Source organism: Octopus sinensis, linkage group LG10, assembly GCF_006345805.1.
Source record: "Octopus sinensis linkage group LG10, ASM634580v1, whole genome shotgun sequence".
NCBI lineage: Eukaryota > Metazoa > Mollusca > Cephalopoda > Octopoda > Octopodidae > Octopus > Octopus sinensis.
Genome location: NC_043006.1, coordinates 21,895,853 through 21,909,743, shown reverse-complemented (window position 1 = coordinate 21,909,743; position 13,891 = coordinate 21,895,853).

The following is a 13,891-nucleotide window of genomic DNA, read 5'->3' as shown; positions in this document are numbered from 1 at the left end:
ATTCCTGGGGGGAGGGTCATTGGGATAGAGTCCTCAGGCATCTCTAGGTTCCTATTAGAAATATCTATCAAAAGAAAAGCAAAATACTTTAGAACATGGTATACATGTTCACTAGGAGCATCAAAGTAATGGACCATTCAACAAAAGCTATCTTCAGCCTCAATAATGGTTCTGATGTGGTGAAAATGACTGCATGCCAATATCTATTTCTTTACTACCCACAAGGGGCTGAACACAGAGGACAAACAAGGACAGACAAACGGATTAAGTCGATTATATCGACCCCAGTGCGTAACTGGTACTTAATTTATCGAACCCGAAAGGATGAAAGGCAAAGTTGACCTCGGTGGAATTTGAACTCAGAACGTAGCGGCAGACGAAATACTGCTAAGCATTTCGCCCAGCGTGCTAACGTTTCTGCCAGCTCGCCGCCCAATATCAAGTAGCCTCTGCTCATGCTCATGATGGCAAACCTCAAGGAGTTTTTGACAACATGGGGGCCATCTGCTGGTCCCCCAACCCCATTACATCCCTAGACATAGTAGCACAGAATTTGTATTAGGAGAGCTAGGAAGCTACATGATGTTTGGAGTCCTGTGGTATATGGTCCTCTTGGATTTTGTTGGACATGATCTTTGCTCTCTCTGTCCTGTAGGACTTTATCTGTTGTCCTCCTGCATCACATTGGTCTATTCCGCAATGACCCTTGTCAACCCTTTGGGGTTGTCATTGATACCTTGAATCAGCTGAATGAACTAAGTTGTCCCGATGAAGTCTGACTGCTTAGAATATTTCTTGAAGATAAAAAAGGACTTGGCCATATTCAAGAAACTGTCAGTCTTGGATTTGCTGTGATTTGGCAGCTAGTGCTATGAGCAAGGCATATCTTATTTCCTTTGCTAAACTGGTATCCGCTATGTTGTTATATCTAGAAGAGAAATGAGGAAGTTAAAATTGGTTGTCTTCCATTTGTGTGCTAAAGTTAGGTTCCTGAATATCTGGTGTATTTTGTGTGTGCACATACATACATACATACACACACACACACACACACACACACACACACACACACACACCACACACACACACACACACACACGTGCATATATATTTATATACATGTTATACACATAGCTAAAAGTATTTTGTTTATATATATATATTAAGTTAGACGTGGCCTGGGCCAATACTGGCCAAAACCTTTCTAAGTTATTCTAAGTTATATATATATATATATACACACACTGTTTGTCCACACACTTTCTGTTTGTCCACACACACACACAACACACACACACATATATATATCTCCATATATATATCTATATCCATATATATATATATATATATATATATATATACAAGATAAGAAAATGGAGAAATACATCTAAATCAAATATCAATTACCAGATAATACTCAATCACATACTTTAGCAAGATCTGATAGCCCGGTCAGTAACCCTACAGTCTCTTATGTGGTGGTTTAATAAAGTATGTGATTGAGTATTATCTGGTAATTGATATTTGATTTAGATGTATTTCTCCATTTTCTTATCTTGTATATATATATATATATATATATATATATGGATATAGATATATATATGGAGATATATATATGTGTGTGTGTGTGTGTGTGGACAAACAGAAAGTGACACTCAACACATATGGTAGTAGTTATATTATTTAAACAACATGTAACTTAATGATTCGTGGGCTTTTAAAACAAACCTAGCTCTTAAGGCTTTGGTAACCCAAGTCTGAAGAGCTAGGTTCATTTTACAAGTCCACAAAACTTTAAGCTGCATGGAGATGAATCAGACTGTTATTAAATAATATTTAGTGGACTTTTAAATAATACACAAGCCTATGTTCCATGGAGCCGAATCAGGCTGTTAGGAAGAGTCCACCATGTATCATATAATGACAGATGAGAGTTCAGCAATTATTTGATGAACAACCTGCACAGAAGAACTCTTTACTCTTTTACTTTTTTACTTGTTTCAGTCATTTGACTGCGGCCATGCTGGAGCACCGCCTTTAGTCGAGCAAATTGACCCCAGGACTTATTCTTTGTAAGCCCAGTACTTATTCTATCGGTCACTTTCGCCGAACTGTTAAGTGACAGGGACGTAAACACACCAGCATCGTTTGTCAAGCATTGCTAAGGGGACAAACACAGACACACAAACATACACACACATACACATATATATACATATATACAACAGGCTTCTTTCAGTTTCCGTCTACCAAATCCACTCACAAGGCATTGGTCGGCCCGAGGCTATAGCAGAAGACACTTGCCCAAGATGCCACGCAGTGGGACTGAACCCGGAACCATGTGGTTGGTAAGCAAGCTACTTACTACACAGCCACTCCTGCGCCTATATTGATCAAATGTTTAGTGCTGTACATTATCTTAGTCTCTCCATCAATTCAGCATTTTTTGTACAGGTGCAGATCAGATGTTGTGCTGATTGCGGGGCAACATGAAATGAAGTGTTTTGCTTGCCGACACTATGCAACACCAAGTATGGGGATTAAATCACAAGATCATAAGTGCAATACCCTAACCACTAGGCCATATGCTTTCACATGTGCACACACACACATGCACACAAGTACACACACACACACACACGCAGGATGCATTTATGAATGTTTAGTTTTAAAATCTTGTGTCATGCTTGAATTTTCTTATGGCCTCAATATATATATATATATATATATATATATATACTAGCTGTTGTATCCAGTAATTCCCGGGGGGGGGGGTAAAAATGTTCTTTTGAAACACCCTATTACTCTGATATAAGAAAGCAATTTCATTATAACTAGAAAAAGTACAAAAAACTGTCAGCTGAAGGAGGGAGAGATTTTGTGTATATAAATATATTTCTTTTTCTTTTTTTTTCTTTCTTTCACTTGTTTCAGTCATTTGACTGCGGCCATGCTGGAGCACCGCCTTTAGTCGAGCAAATCGACCCCGGGACTTATTCTTTGTAAGCCCAGTACTTATTCTATCGGTCTATTTTGCCGAACCGCTAAGTGACGGGGACGTAAACACACCAGCATCAGTTGTCAAGCAATGCTAGGGGGACAAACACACACACATATATATATACATATATACATATATACGACAGGCTTCTTTCAGTTTCCGTCTACCAAATCCACTCACAAGGCATTGGTCGGCCTGGGGCTATAGCAGAAGACACTTGCCCAAGATGCCACGCAGTGGGACTGAACCCGGAACCATGTGGTTGGTTAGCAAGCTACTTACCACACAGCCACTCCTGCGCCTATAAATGAAGTGTTTGAAGAACATGCAATAATAATGTTCACACTCACTGATGGTTGCTCTCAGTAACTTCCTTTAGCTTATAGAGTTCTTGTTTTTATAACTATAGAAAAGCAGCCAGAAGTATAGACATATTGTTGAGAACAAATGATTTCATTGGGGGTCTGTTATCTCCATTCCAGACCCTGGTGGCCTACATGAGGTTAGAAGGGTCAAGTGGCAAAGACATTCTGCTTAGCGAAGGCATCTGGGAAATGTATAACTGCTGTCATTCGCAGAAAAGCTATTGTTTTACTGTGAGAGAAGCGCTGTTGAAATGTGAAGTGAAATTTGGTATAAAGAGGGGTGTGTAAAAGAAAAGTGGTGGCGTGGTAATGGTGTGGCCAAAAGAGGGCGATGAATGTAAAAACAACTGAATAATGGGTTAGGTTAGGTTTTATTTCAAGGGGCCCCGGCCTTGTCACTCACTCTGTGTCACGCTGAATATCCCCGAGAACTATGTTAAGGTTACATGTGTCTGTGGAGTGCTCAGCCACTTACACGTTAATTTTTATTTGTGAAATAGAGTTGCTTTGAATTTGCTGCAGAATGTGGTCCTATGTCTGTGGTGGTGAGTGGGACGGGGAGGGTGTGCGCTAGAAATGTGGCCTGGCTGCCAAGGGGGCAGCAGCCCGAAAACCTTTGAGAACCACTGTGCTAGATACCTATTTCTTTATTACCCACAAGGGGCTAAACACAGAGCGGACAAACAAGGACAGACATAGGTATTAAGTCGATTACATCGACCCCAGTGCGTAACTGGTACTTAATTTATCAACCCCAAAAGGATGAAAGGCAAAGTCGACCTCGGCGGAATTTGAACTCACAACGTAACGCAGACGAAATACCGCTAAGCATTTCGCCCGGCGTGCTAACGTTTCTGCCAGCTCGCCACTGTGCTAGATACTGCAGCTGGCAGAAACGTTAGCACGCAGGGCGAAATGCTTAGCGGTATTTCGTCTGCCGCTACGTTCTGAGTTCAAATTCCGCCAAGGTCGACTTTGCTTTTCATCCTTTCGGGGTCGATAAACTAAGTACCAGTTATGCACTGGGGTCGATATAATCGACTTAATTCCTTTGTCTGTCCTTGTTTGTCCCCTCTGTGTTTAGCCCTTTGTGGGTAGTAAAGAAATAAGATACTGCAGCTGATTCCCCCTGTCAGCAATATATAGAATCTCAGTGTCCATTTAGATACTGGTGTTGCAAATAGCCAGTGGACTTAATATATAATAATTAAAAGCAGCGCAAGCAGTATTAATATCAAAAGGTAATATTTATCTCTCACTAAAAGTTAAAATACAGAAAACTGCGCTATTTACCAAGAGAGGACCACTTATATGGACTTGTGGTGTATAAAAGAACTTGTGTTTATATGGCAATTCGGGCAGTGGCTGGTTATTGTCTGTCCTCTTATCAAACATGAGTGCTTTTATGCACTATGAGGCCATATTGGACATCCTCTCAGAGTGAATAGCACAGTATTGTGTGTTCTAACACAGCATCCACTTTTAGTGGAACACGAATATTATTTTTTGGTATTTAATTACTCCCATGTTCTGATTTCAAATCCTGTTAATATGGCCTTTGCCTATCCCATTCATTGTCATACTTGTTTTACACATAATACATATGTTTATGCATGTGTACACACACACACACATACCACACACACACACACACATGCCACACACACACACACAGTGGTTGTATAATGTCAACATAACGTGACAGTCCCGTAAATGGAATTACACCACCGCTATATAGCCCTAGGAAGCATCAACGCTTCCTGTCAGCTTTGACACATTTCCTGTGGTCTTATATTTCCTAGGGCTATATAGCAGTGGTGTAATTCCCATTACGGGACTGTCACATTATGTTGACTTTATACAACCACTCTATCGCTCCACCACCGCTCATGTCTCTTTGAGACATTTACAAAATCAATATTTCTAATATATATATATATTTACACACATGCACACAAACTTGTTACCAGTTTAAATATGTTTGGGACATATTTGAATGCATAAGACAGCCAATCACTGTATTTTGTCATGGAGAAAATTTTTCACTGTAGACAGATAGGTGTAAACACATCATCAGCTTAACCCTTTAGTGTTCACATTCTTCTGCCAAAATTAATGCTTTTTTATCCACATTGTTTTGAACTAATCATGCATTATCTTGTAGTTATGAGGTTTTGATGAGGTAGCTGTTAATTTTTAAGATGATATTGTAGGGTTGGTGTGAGAGACCAGATCTGGTCAGTTTGAACATAAAACAGGTAGAATATTTTTGGCCGGATATGGCCGGTTTAAATGCTAAAGGGTTAAATATGTTTGGGGCATATTTGAATGCATAAGACAACCAATCACTGTATTTTGTCATGGAGAAAATTTCTCACTGCAGACAGATAGGTGTAAACACATCATCAGCTTAAAGCGCTCTCTAACCAAACTGATGGATGCCTGCATTTCCAAGTGGTTATCTCTTCTTTCGCACCAGATACCAGAAAGTGGAACGCTACTAAGTAACAAGAGATGATTGAAATCTGTTATATTTCCGTCATCCTACTGTGACTGGTTGCGCTAATGGATGGCTTGCTATAAATAAAATATGGATTAGATGTGCTAAGCTGTGTTATGAGTCCGGTTAGAGGATGCTTCAAACTGAATCTGTGTATTTATACTTATGTTGTCAGCGAGAAATTTTCTCCTTGACAAAATATAGTAAATGGCTTTCTTACAGTGTCGAATATCCCCAAGTATATTTGAACTGGTAGCACATTTTTATTTTGAAGTACTCCGTCGGTTACGACGACGAGGGTTCCGGTTGATCCTCGTGAAATTAACGTGTAAGTGGCTGAGCACTCCACAGACACGTGTACCCTTAACGTAGTTCTCGGGGATATTCAGCGTGACACAGAGAGTGACAAGGCCGGCCCTTTGAAATACAGGTACAACAGAAACAGGAAGTAAGAGTGAGAGAAAGTTGTGGTGAAAGAGTACAGCAGGGATCACCACCATCCCCTGCCGGAGCCTCGTGGAGATTTAGGTGTTTTCGCTCAATAAACACTCACAATGCCCGGTCTGGGAATCAAAACCGCGATCCTATGACCGCGAGTAGTGCATCTACTCTGTGTGCAAGGGGGTGCAGAAAAGTTTCTGGCTTTAATGGTATTGCAAAATGCCTGGTTGGAGGCCCAATCTTCTGAGTTCTTATACAGGGCTTAGAAAAACTGATGGACTGCTGCAATAAATATGTAATCGTGGATCTTTTCGGTTTGAACGGCAGTTTTTTAATATAATTTCCACGTAACTAAACACTTTTAAACGTCATATACTGGTAGAATGTGTTTATAAAACATCTTTTTCTCTTGGCTTTCTTGAGAAAATTCTATAGTTTGTAAGATATTTGTTGTTTTTTTTTTCTTCAATTTCTGCATTTTCAACCAAACAATGACGTCTATTGAGGTGAAAACATTCTGTGCCGTATGAATATGTTCCTCGTTTAAGAAACAGATTGGGTTTATTTACATTTGTGAAGAAAAAAAGATACCCTTCCCCCTAACCCTAACACAGATTGAAATGCAATAGATCGATACTAGGGTCATAATTATGGGTAACAATTTCATATGACACCGCTAGAAAAAATTGCCGTTCAAACCGAAAAGATCTGTAATCATAATCAACTGATCCTCCTGTTTTCTTTCACCCCAAACTAGAAACTTTTCAGCCACCCCTTCTCATATACATACATATAGATATGTATATCATGTATTTATATCTGTCTCTGTCAATTGACCTCCCTCTCTCTCTCTCCCTTAAGTCGTACAAACTTGCCAGGCGACTTGGTATATGAAATCCTGCTCTGAAACAATTACATAAATTGCATTGCATATGAGTATGTTGGAAGAGTGATTTAATACAACAAAAACTTTTACATTCGTCTTTGGTTGTTTTATTTATAGAACTATACATTATAAAGCGTGAAGTTTTCTAACACATCTGTGACTTGGTGACTGACACACTCCCTGCATCTGCAACTGTGTCAAATGATCATCAGTGTATGACTACATTTGATTCTTCGTAGTATTTAGGACTATTTAAGAAATAAACAAGTGTAACAGTTCTGTGTTTTTAAAAACTGAGAGCATTCTTTTATCTTTTACTTGATTAAGTCATTAGACTGTGCCCTAGCATGGGCACAGTCTTAAAGAATTTTTAGTCGAATGAATCGACCCTTGTACTTATTTTAAGCCTGGTACTTATTCTATTGGTCTCTTTTGCTGAACCACTAAGTTACAGGGATGTAAACACCTACACTGATTGTCAGGTGGTGGTGCTAGTCATATATATAATCAAAATAAGCAACAAGGATATCCAAGGTAGTGTAGTACAATCGTTTCATGCTACTTCATTTTATTAAACACTGTAAGTATTACATCAGTTTTAAAATGTCGAGCAACTGATGTAATACATAGTGTTTAATAAAATGAAGTAGCATGAAACAATTGTACTACACTACCTTGGATATCCTTGTTGCTTATTTTGATTATAATTACCCCATTTGATTTATATGGATAATACCATACCAAATTCTGGTGTCTTTAACTTAAGTACTATATTCATCTGAATCTAAATTTTGCTGAACTTATTTACACAATGGGCTTTTTTCAGTTTCTGTCTACCAAATCCACTTACAAGGCTTTGGTTGGCCTGAGGCTATAGTAGATTCTTGCTGAAGGGTGTTACACAGTGGGACTGAACCTGGAACTGTGTACTTGTGAAGCAAACTGCTTACCACACAGCCACACCTGCACCCAATGTAAACATTTATGCAACTGAAACTCCATTATATTAAAATAGCCATTTATGTATCATTTAACCCCGTAGCATTTAAACTGGCCATATTCAGTCCAAATATTCTCCCCGTTTCATGTTTGAACTCGCCAGATCCAACTTCTCACACCCACCCTGCAATGTCATTCTGAATATAAGCAGTCACATTATCGAAGCTTGGAGATAATGCATGATTAATTTAAAACATTGTAAATAAATAAGCATTATGCTTGACTAGGTGATCATCATCATCATCATCGTTTAACGTCCGTTCTCCATGCTAGCATGGGTTGGACGGTTCAACCGGGGATCTGGGAAGCCAGAAGGCTGCACCAGGCTCCGGTCTTATCTGGCAATGTTTCTACAGCTGGATGCCCTTCCTAACGCCCACCACTCCGTGAGTGCAGTGGGTGCTTTTTACGTGCCACCTGCACTGGTGCCAGGCGAGGCTGGCATCGGCCACGGTCGGATTGGTGCATTTTATGTGCCACCGGCACGGAAGCCAGTCGAGGTGGTACTGGCTTCGGCCACGATTCGGATGGTGCTTTTTACGTGCCACCGGCACGGAAGCCAGTCGAGTCAGCGCTGGCATCGGCCACGATTCGGATAGTGCTTTTTACTTATCTCCAGTCCAGGGGTCCTGGCATCTGCCGGGTGCCAGTCATCGGATTGGTTCAATTTCGATAGGGTTAAAAATAATGTATTTACACAGGTAAGAGGGGCATGATGTGGATTTTTGTCTGAAAGAAAACCTTTTCACTAACATACTGGAATTTCTGCTCCACAGTATCAGCTCCACATTAAACTACTGAACTATATATTACTTTATTACCCACAAGGGGCTAAACATAGAGGGGACAGACAAAGGGACTAAGTCAATTACATCGACCCCAGTGCATAACTGGTACTTAATTTATCGACCCCGAAAGGATGAAAGGCAAAGTCGATCTCGGCGGAATTTGAACTCAGAACGTAACGACAGACGAAATAAAGCTAAGCATTTCGCCCAGCGCGCTAACATTTCTGCCAGATCGCCACCTTTAAGCTACTGAAATATAGACTTACCATCTGTAGGATAAAGGAAAGTATACATTAACACTTTAGCATTCAGATTACTATGTCAAATGTATTTATTTATTCACATTGTTTTCAGTTAGTTATGTATTATCTTTTAGCTTTGAGATTTCAGTGATGTGATGGCATATTTTTAGAATGCCATTGTATAATAGGTGTGAGAGGCCAGTTCTGGGTGGATTGAACATAAAACAAGAATGTTTTGGCTGGATATGGTCACTTTAACCCTTTCGTTACTGTATTTATTTTGAGAAGCTCTGTGTTTCTTTCAATTACTTTAAATATAACAAAGAATTTAGTAAAATAACTTTATCATTCAGCTAGTGTTAGGAACATTGTGACTAAGGTTTGGTGGAAGATTTTTATTCAAAACTTATGGAAACAAGACATTTGTACTACAGAGCCAGAGCCGGGGTTGGTAACGAAAGGGTTAAATAAGATACCTTTGTTCAGTATTCTCTTGAAACATTGGCAGTTATAAGTCTCCTTCCTCTGAGTTTCCATCTCCAAAGACTGTTTTGTATTGGGGCTTCCCTACTATTTCTATGGCCATCACTCCTACAAAAATGTTTAGTTTTCACATACTCTACAAATGTGATATATTTGCAAGATAGAAAGAGAGATTTCTAATATTTTTTTTGAAGGTCATTTTGCATCACGGGTCGGGTGGTACTCCTGTTTTAACCCTTTTGTTATTTCTCTGTTAACATATGCTGCCTTTGTTTCAATTAATTTTAAAAATAACGAAGAATTTAGTAGAATAATTTTGTCATTATTAACCTGGGGTTTGGAACAAATTATCATAAAATTTTGATGGAAGATTATAATTTAGACCAAATTAGATGCGGTCACAGGAGTGTGACGAAAGAACTCTGGCCGAAATAAGATTAAGATTAATGTAAAAAATAAATAACACTGAAGCAAAATAACACCAAATATATAGTGCGTGCGTTTTTATTGGCTAAACTGGCAAAATGACCATTCCGAAATATAACAATATCTGTTTCAACGCACGACTTCACATAAAAAATCTTGCACAATAAATCTGTAAACGTACCAAATTAGACTACTTTTAGGGGCGGTTTCAGGTGGCTTGGTATCAAAAAGGTTAAACCTATGTAGTTTGGTGTATCGAATTTTATACTGCTTTGTATAATAAAGGGATCATTTGCCTGTCTGCTAGTAATTGCTGTACTGTAATATATTGTAGATTATCATTTACCACCTTAAATTTCTCTGATTATAATTATTATATATACAGTTATTTATTGTAAATCCAAGTGTTTTTTTTTTCCTGTTCTTATTCTAAAAGGGCTGTTGTTGGAAATTATTGTTCTATAAAGGCATTATTTTAATGTTATGGCAGCAGTTTTATCAAAAAGTGGTAGGTGGATCCCTCCCCCAGACTATAGAAAATTGGGTTAGTATAATTTAAGAGAAAGAGGAGAAAAAAAACGAAAGTATGTTGCCAGGATATCCTGACCTCACTAATGTCAGGAGGATGAGACAGACAGACAGATGCACACACACACACACACACACACGAACACAAAGTCTGTCAGCAAACTTCAGATCTATTGAGTGTTGGTAAAAGTATTTAACAGTAGGGGCTGTGTGGTAAGTAGCTTCCTTACAAACCACATGGTTCCGGGTTCAGTTCCACTGCGTGGCACCTTGGGCAAGTGTCTTCTACTATAGCCTCGGGCCGACCAAAGCCTTGTGAGTGGATTTGGTAGGCGGAAACTGAAAGAAGCCTGTCGTATATTTGTATATATATATATATATATATATATATAATATATATATATATATATATATATATATATGTATATATATATATGTATATATATATTATATATGTATATTATATATATATATATATATATATATAATATATATATATGTATATATATATGTTATATATATTATATATATGATATATATATATATATATGTATATATATATATATATGTTATATATATATATATATGTATATATATATGTGTGCGTGTATGTTTGTGTATCTGTGTTTGTCCCCCTAGCATTGCTTGAGAACCGATGCTGTTGTGTTTATGTCCCTGTTACTTTGCGGTTTGGCAAAAGAGACTGATAGAATAAGTACTGGGCTTACAAAGAATAAGTCCCAGGGTCGAGTTGCTCGACTAAAGGCGGTGCTCCAGCATGGCCCCAGTCAACTGACTGAAACCAGTAAAAGAGAGTAAAGAGTAATATCCTTTAAGGGTGATTCTATGTATGGCTACAACTCTGGCTGGGATAAGTAGTTGACTAAGTAGTTGGTTTACAGGTATTGCTTATTGTAGGTATTAAGAGGTAGCACCCACAACAAAGCTGTCAGTAGTTGAAAATTTAGTATAACTTTTCTATTGTAATGCCATCTTTTCATTTTTATCCTTTTCGAATGTCCACTTCACATTTAAGCAGTTTAACCCTTTAGTGTTTGCATTATTCTGCCAAAATTAATCCCTTTATATCCACATTGCCTTGAACTAATCAGGCATTAATCTTGTAGCTATGAGATTTTGATGAGGTAGCTGTTAATTTTTAGAATGATATTGTAGGGTTGGTGTGAGAGACCAGATCTGGCCAGTTTGAACATAAAACAGGCAAAATACTTTTGGCCGGATATGGCCGGTTTAAATGCTAAAGGGTTAATTTGGAGCTGGGGCTGTTGCACAAAAATTCCAGTTTGGTAAGGAGAAAATCTTTTGTAGTCAAATTAGAGAATTGATGTATTGCAGAAGACAGGGGCAGACAGAAACTTTCTGGCACAGTAAAACTTTAGAGGAAAACAATCATAGGAGGAAGTACTGCAGTAGTAGCGAACCCTACTGCTGTTGGAATCAATTCATTTTACCTCACCAAACTAACTGAATATTCACAAGCTAGCTGATACTAAAGCTTCAGTTGCTAAAACTCTCTCAAACCTTTTATTATATAACTAGCAGTATCGCCTGGCGTTGCTCGGGTTTGTAAGGGAAATAACTATAAAGCATTTTTAGAGAGTTATAGCCAAAAAATATCAAAAAAATGCATTAAAAATGGGAAAAAAAATGATGGTAAATTTTTTTTAAAATCATTGACTCATCGTAGGCATTTTTAGAGAGTTACTTCCCTTTAATAGCGAAAAAATGCATTAAAATGGAAAAAAATGATGGTAAATTATTTTTAAAATCGTAGACTCGTGCTAATACCCAGAAGTGCTCGATATGAATCACGACTATAAGATACCCGGTTTTGGTTAAACTGCACCGCAAAATGTGGGAGTAGTTAGGAATCTTTTATATATAAAGATGTAGTGTTAGCAACTTTGAATAAACTCTTGTGTTGTCATAGCTGGGACACCTTTGGCTTGCTGGATCAGGGTTGATCTGGAGCTAAACAACTAAATATCTATCAAGCAATTTCACTCTTTCTCCCTAGACTGTAGTTTCTTCCATCTATTCAATTTGATGAATTAAAAGTTTTCTAGTATACTAAATTACTAGCTAACTTTGAAAGAATTATCATTAGTAAACAAAAAACCTTGTCTTTTACAAATCCTGATTGTTATCCAGTAATTCTAGTTTCAGTTATTGTCATAAAAATATTGTCGCCCAGTTACAAATCTCCCCTCCTCTTAACAGGTACAACTAAAATTTTCCAAATTTTCCTCTAAAGTTTTACTGTGCCAGAAAGTTTCTGTCTTCCCTTATCTTTAAGCCTTTAGCATTCAAACCGGCCATATCTGGCCAAAATATTTAACCTGTTATATATTGAAACTGACCAGATCTCACTTTGCATCTCAACCCTACCATGTCGTTCTAAAACTAAAAAATCACATCACCGAAATCTCTAAACTACAAGATAATGCATGATTAATTCAAACCATTTTAAATAAACAAACATCACATTTGACAGAATAATCTGAACACTAAAGGGTTTTAAACCCCACCCCAGATGAACTTGCAAACAGTTCACTTTTTGACACTCCTAGTCTGATTGAAATTAGGTAACTTTTATTCCTTTATTTCTTAGTGTAACTGAAGGTTTTCATAGATCAGTTTAAAGTTTACCAAATGTGTTCTAAAACCTGTGTAAACTTGAAAAACTAAAGAAAATTGTCTTTACCGTTCCTCTTTTTTCTTAATACTTGCATGGGTTGGACACAACATCTGTGTAGTGTCCCATCACTTTGTTGTCCCTTTGATGAGGTTCAGCCTCTTGAGATCAGCTTTCACCACTTCTGCTTTGGCCTTCCTCTTCCCAAGGTTTCTTCTATTAGGGCTGTTCAGTACTTTACCCAGCTGCTGTCCTCCAAATGCATCATATGTCTGTTTTAGTCAAGTTTCCTTTCTTGCACACTACAGGTGATTTCTCCTGGAACCAATTTTGGTCTTGTTTCATTACTGCTCTGTTCATGCATATTAATATCAGTCACCCAATGAAGTACGCTTTCCTCATTTCTTTCTAGCTTTTGCACATTCTCTTCATTCAGTAACCTTTTTTTTTCTTTTTTTCCTTTTACTTGTTTCAGTAATTTGACTGCGGCCATGCTGGAGCACCGCCTTTAGTCGAGCAAATCGACCCCGGGACTTATTCTTTGTAAGCCCAGTACTTATTCTATCGGTTTCT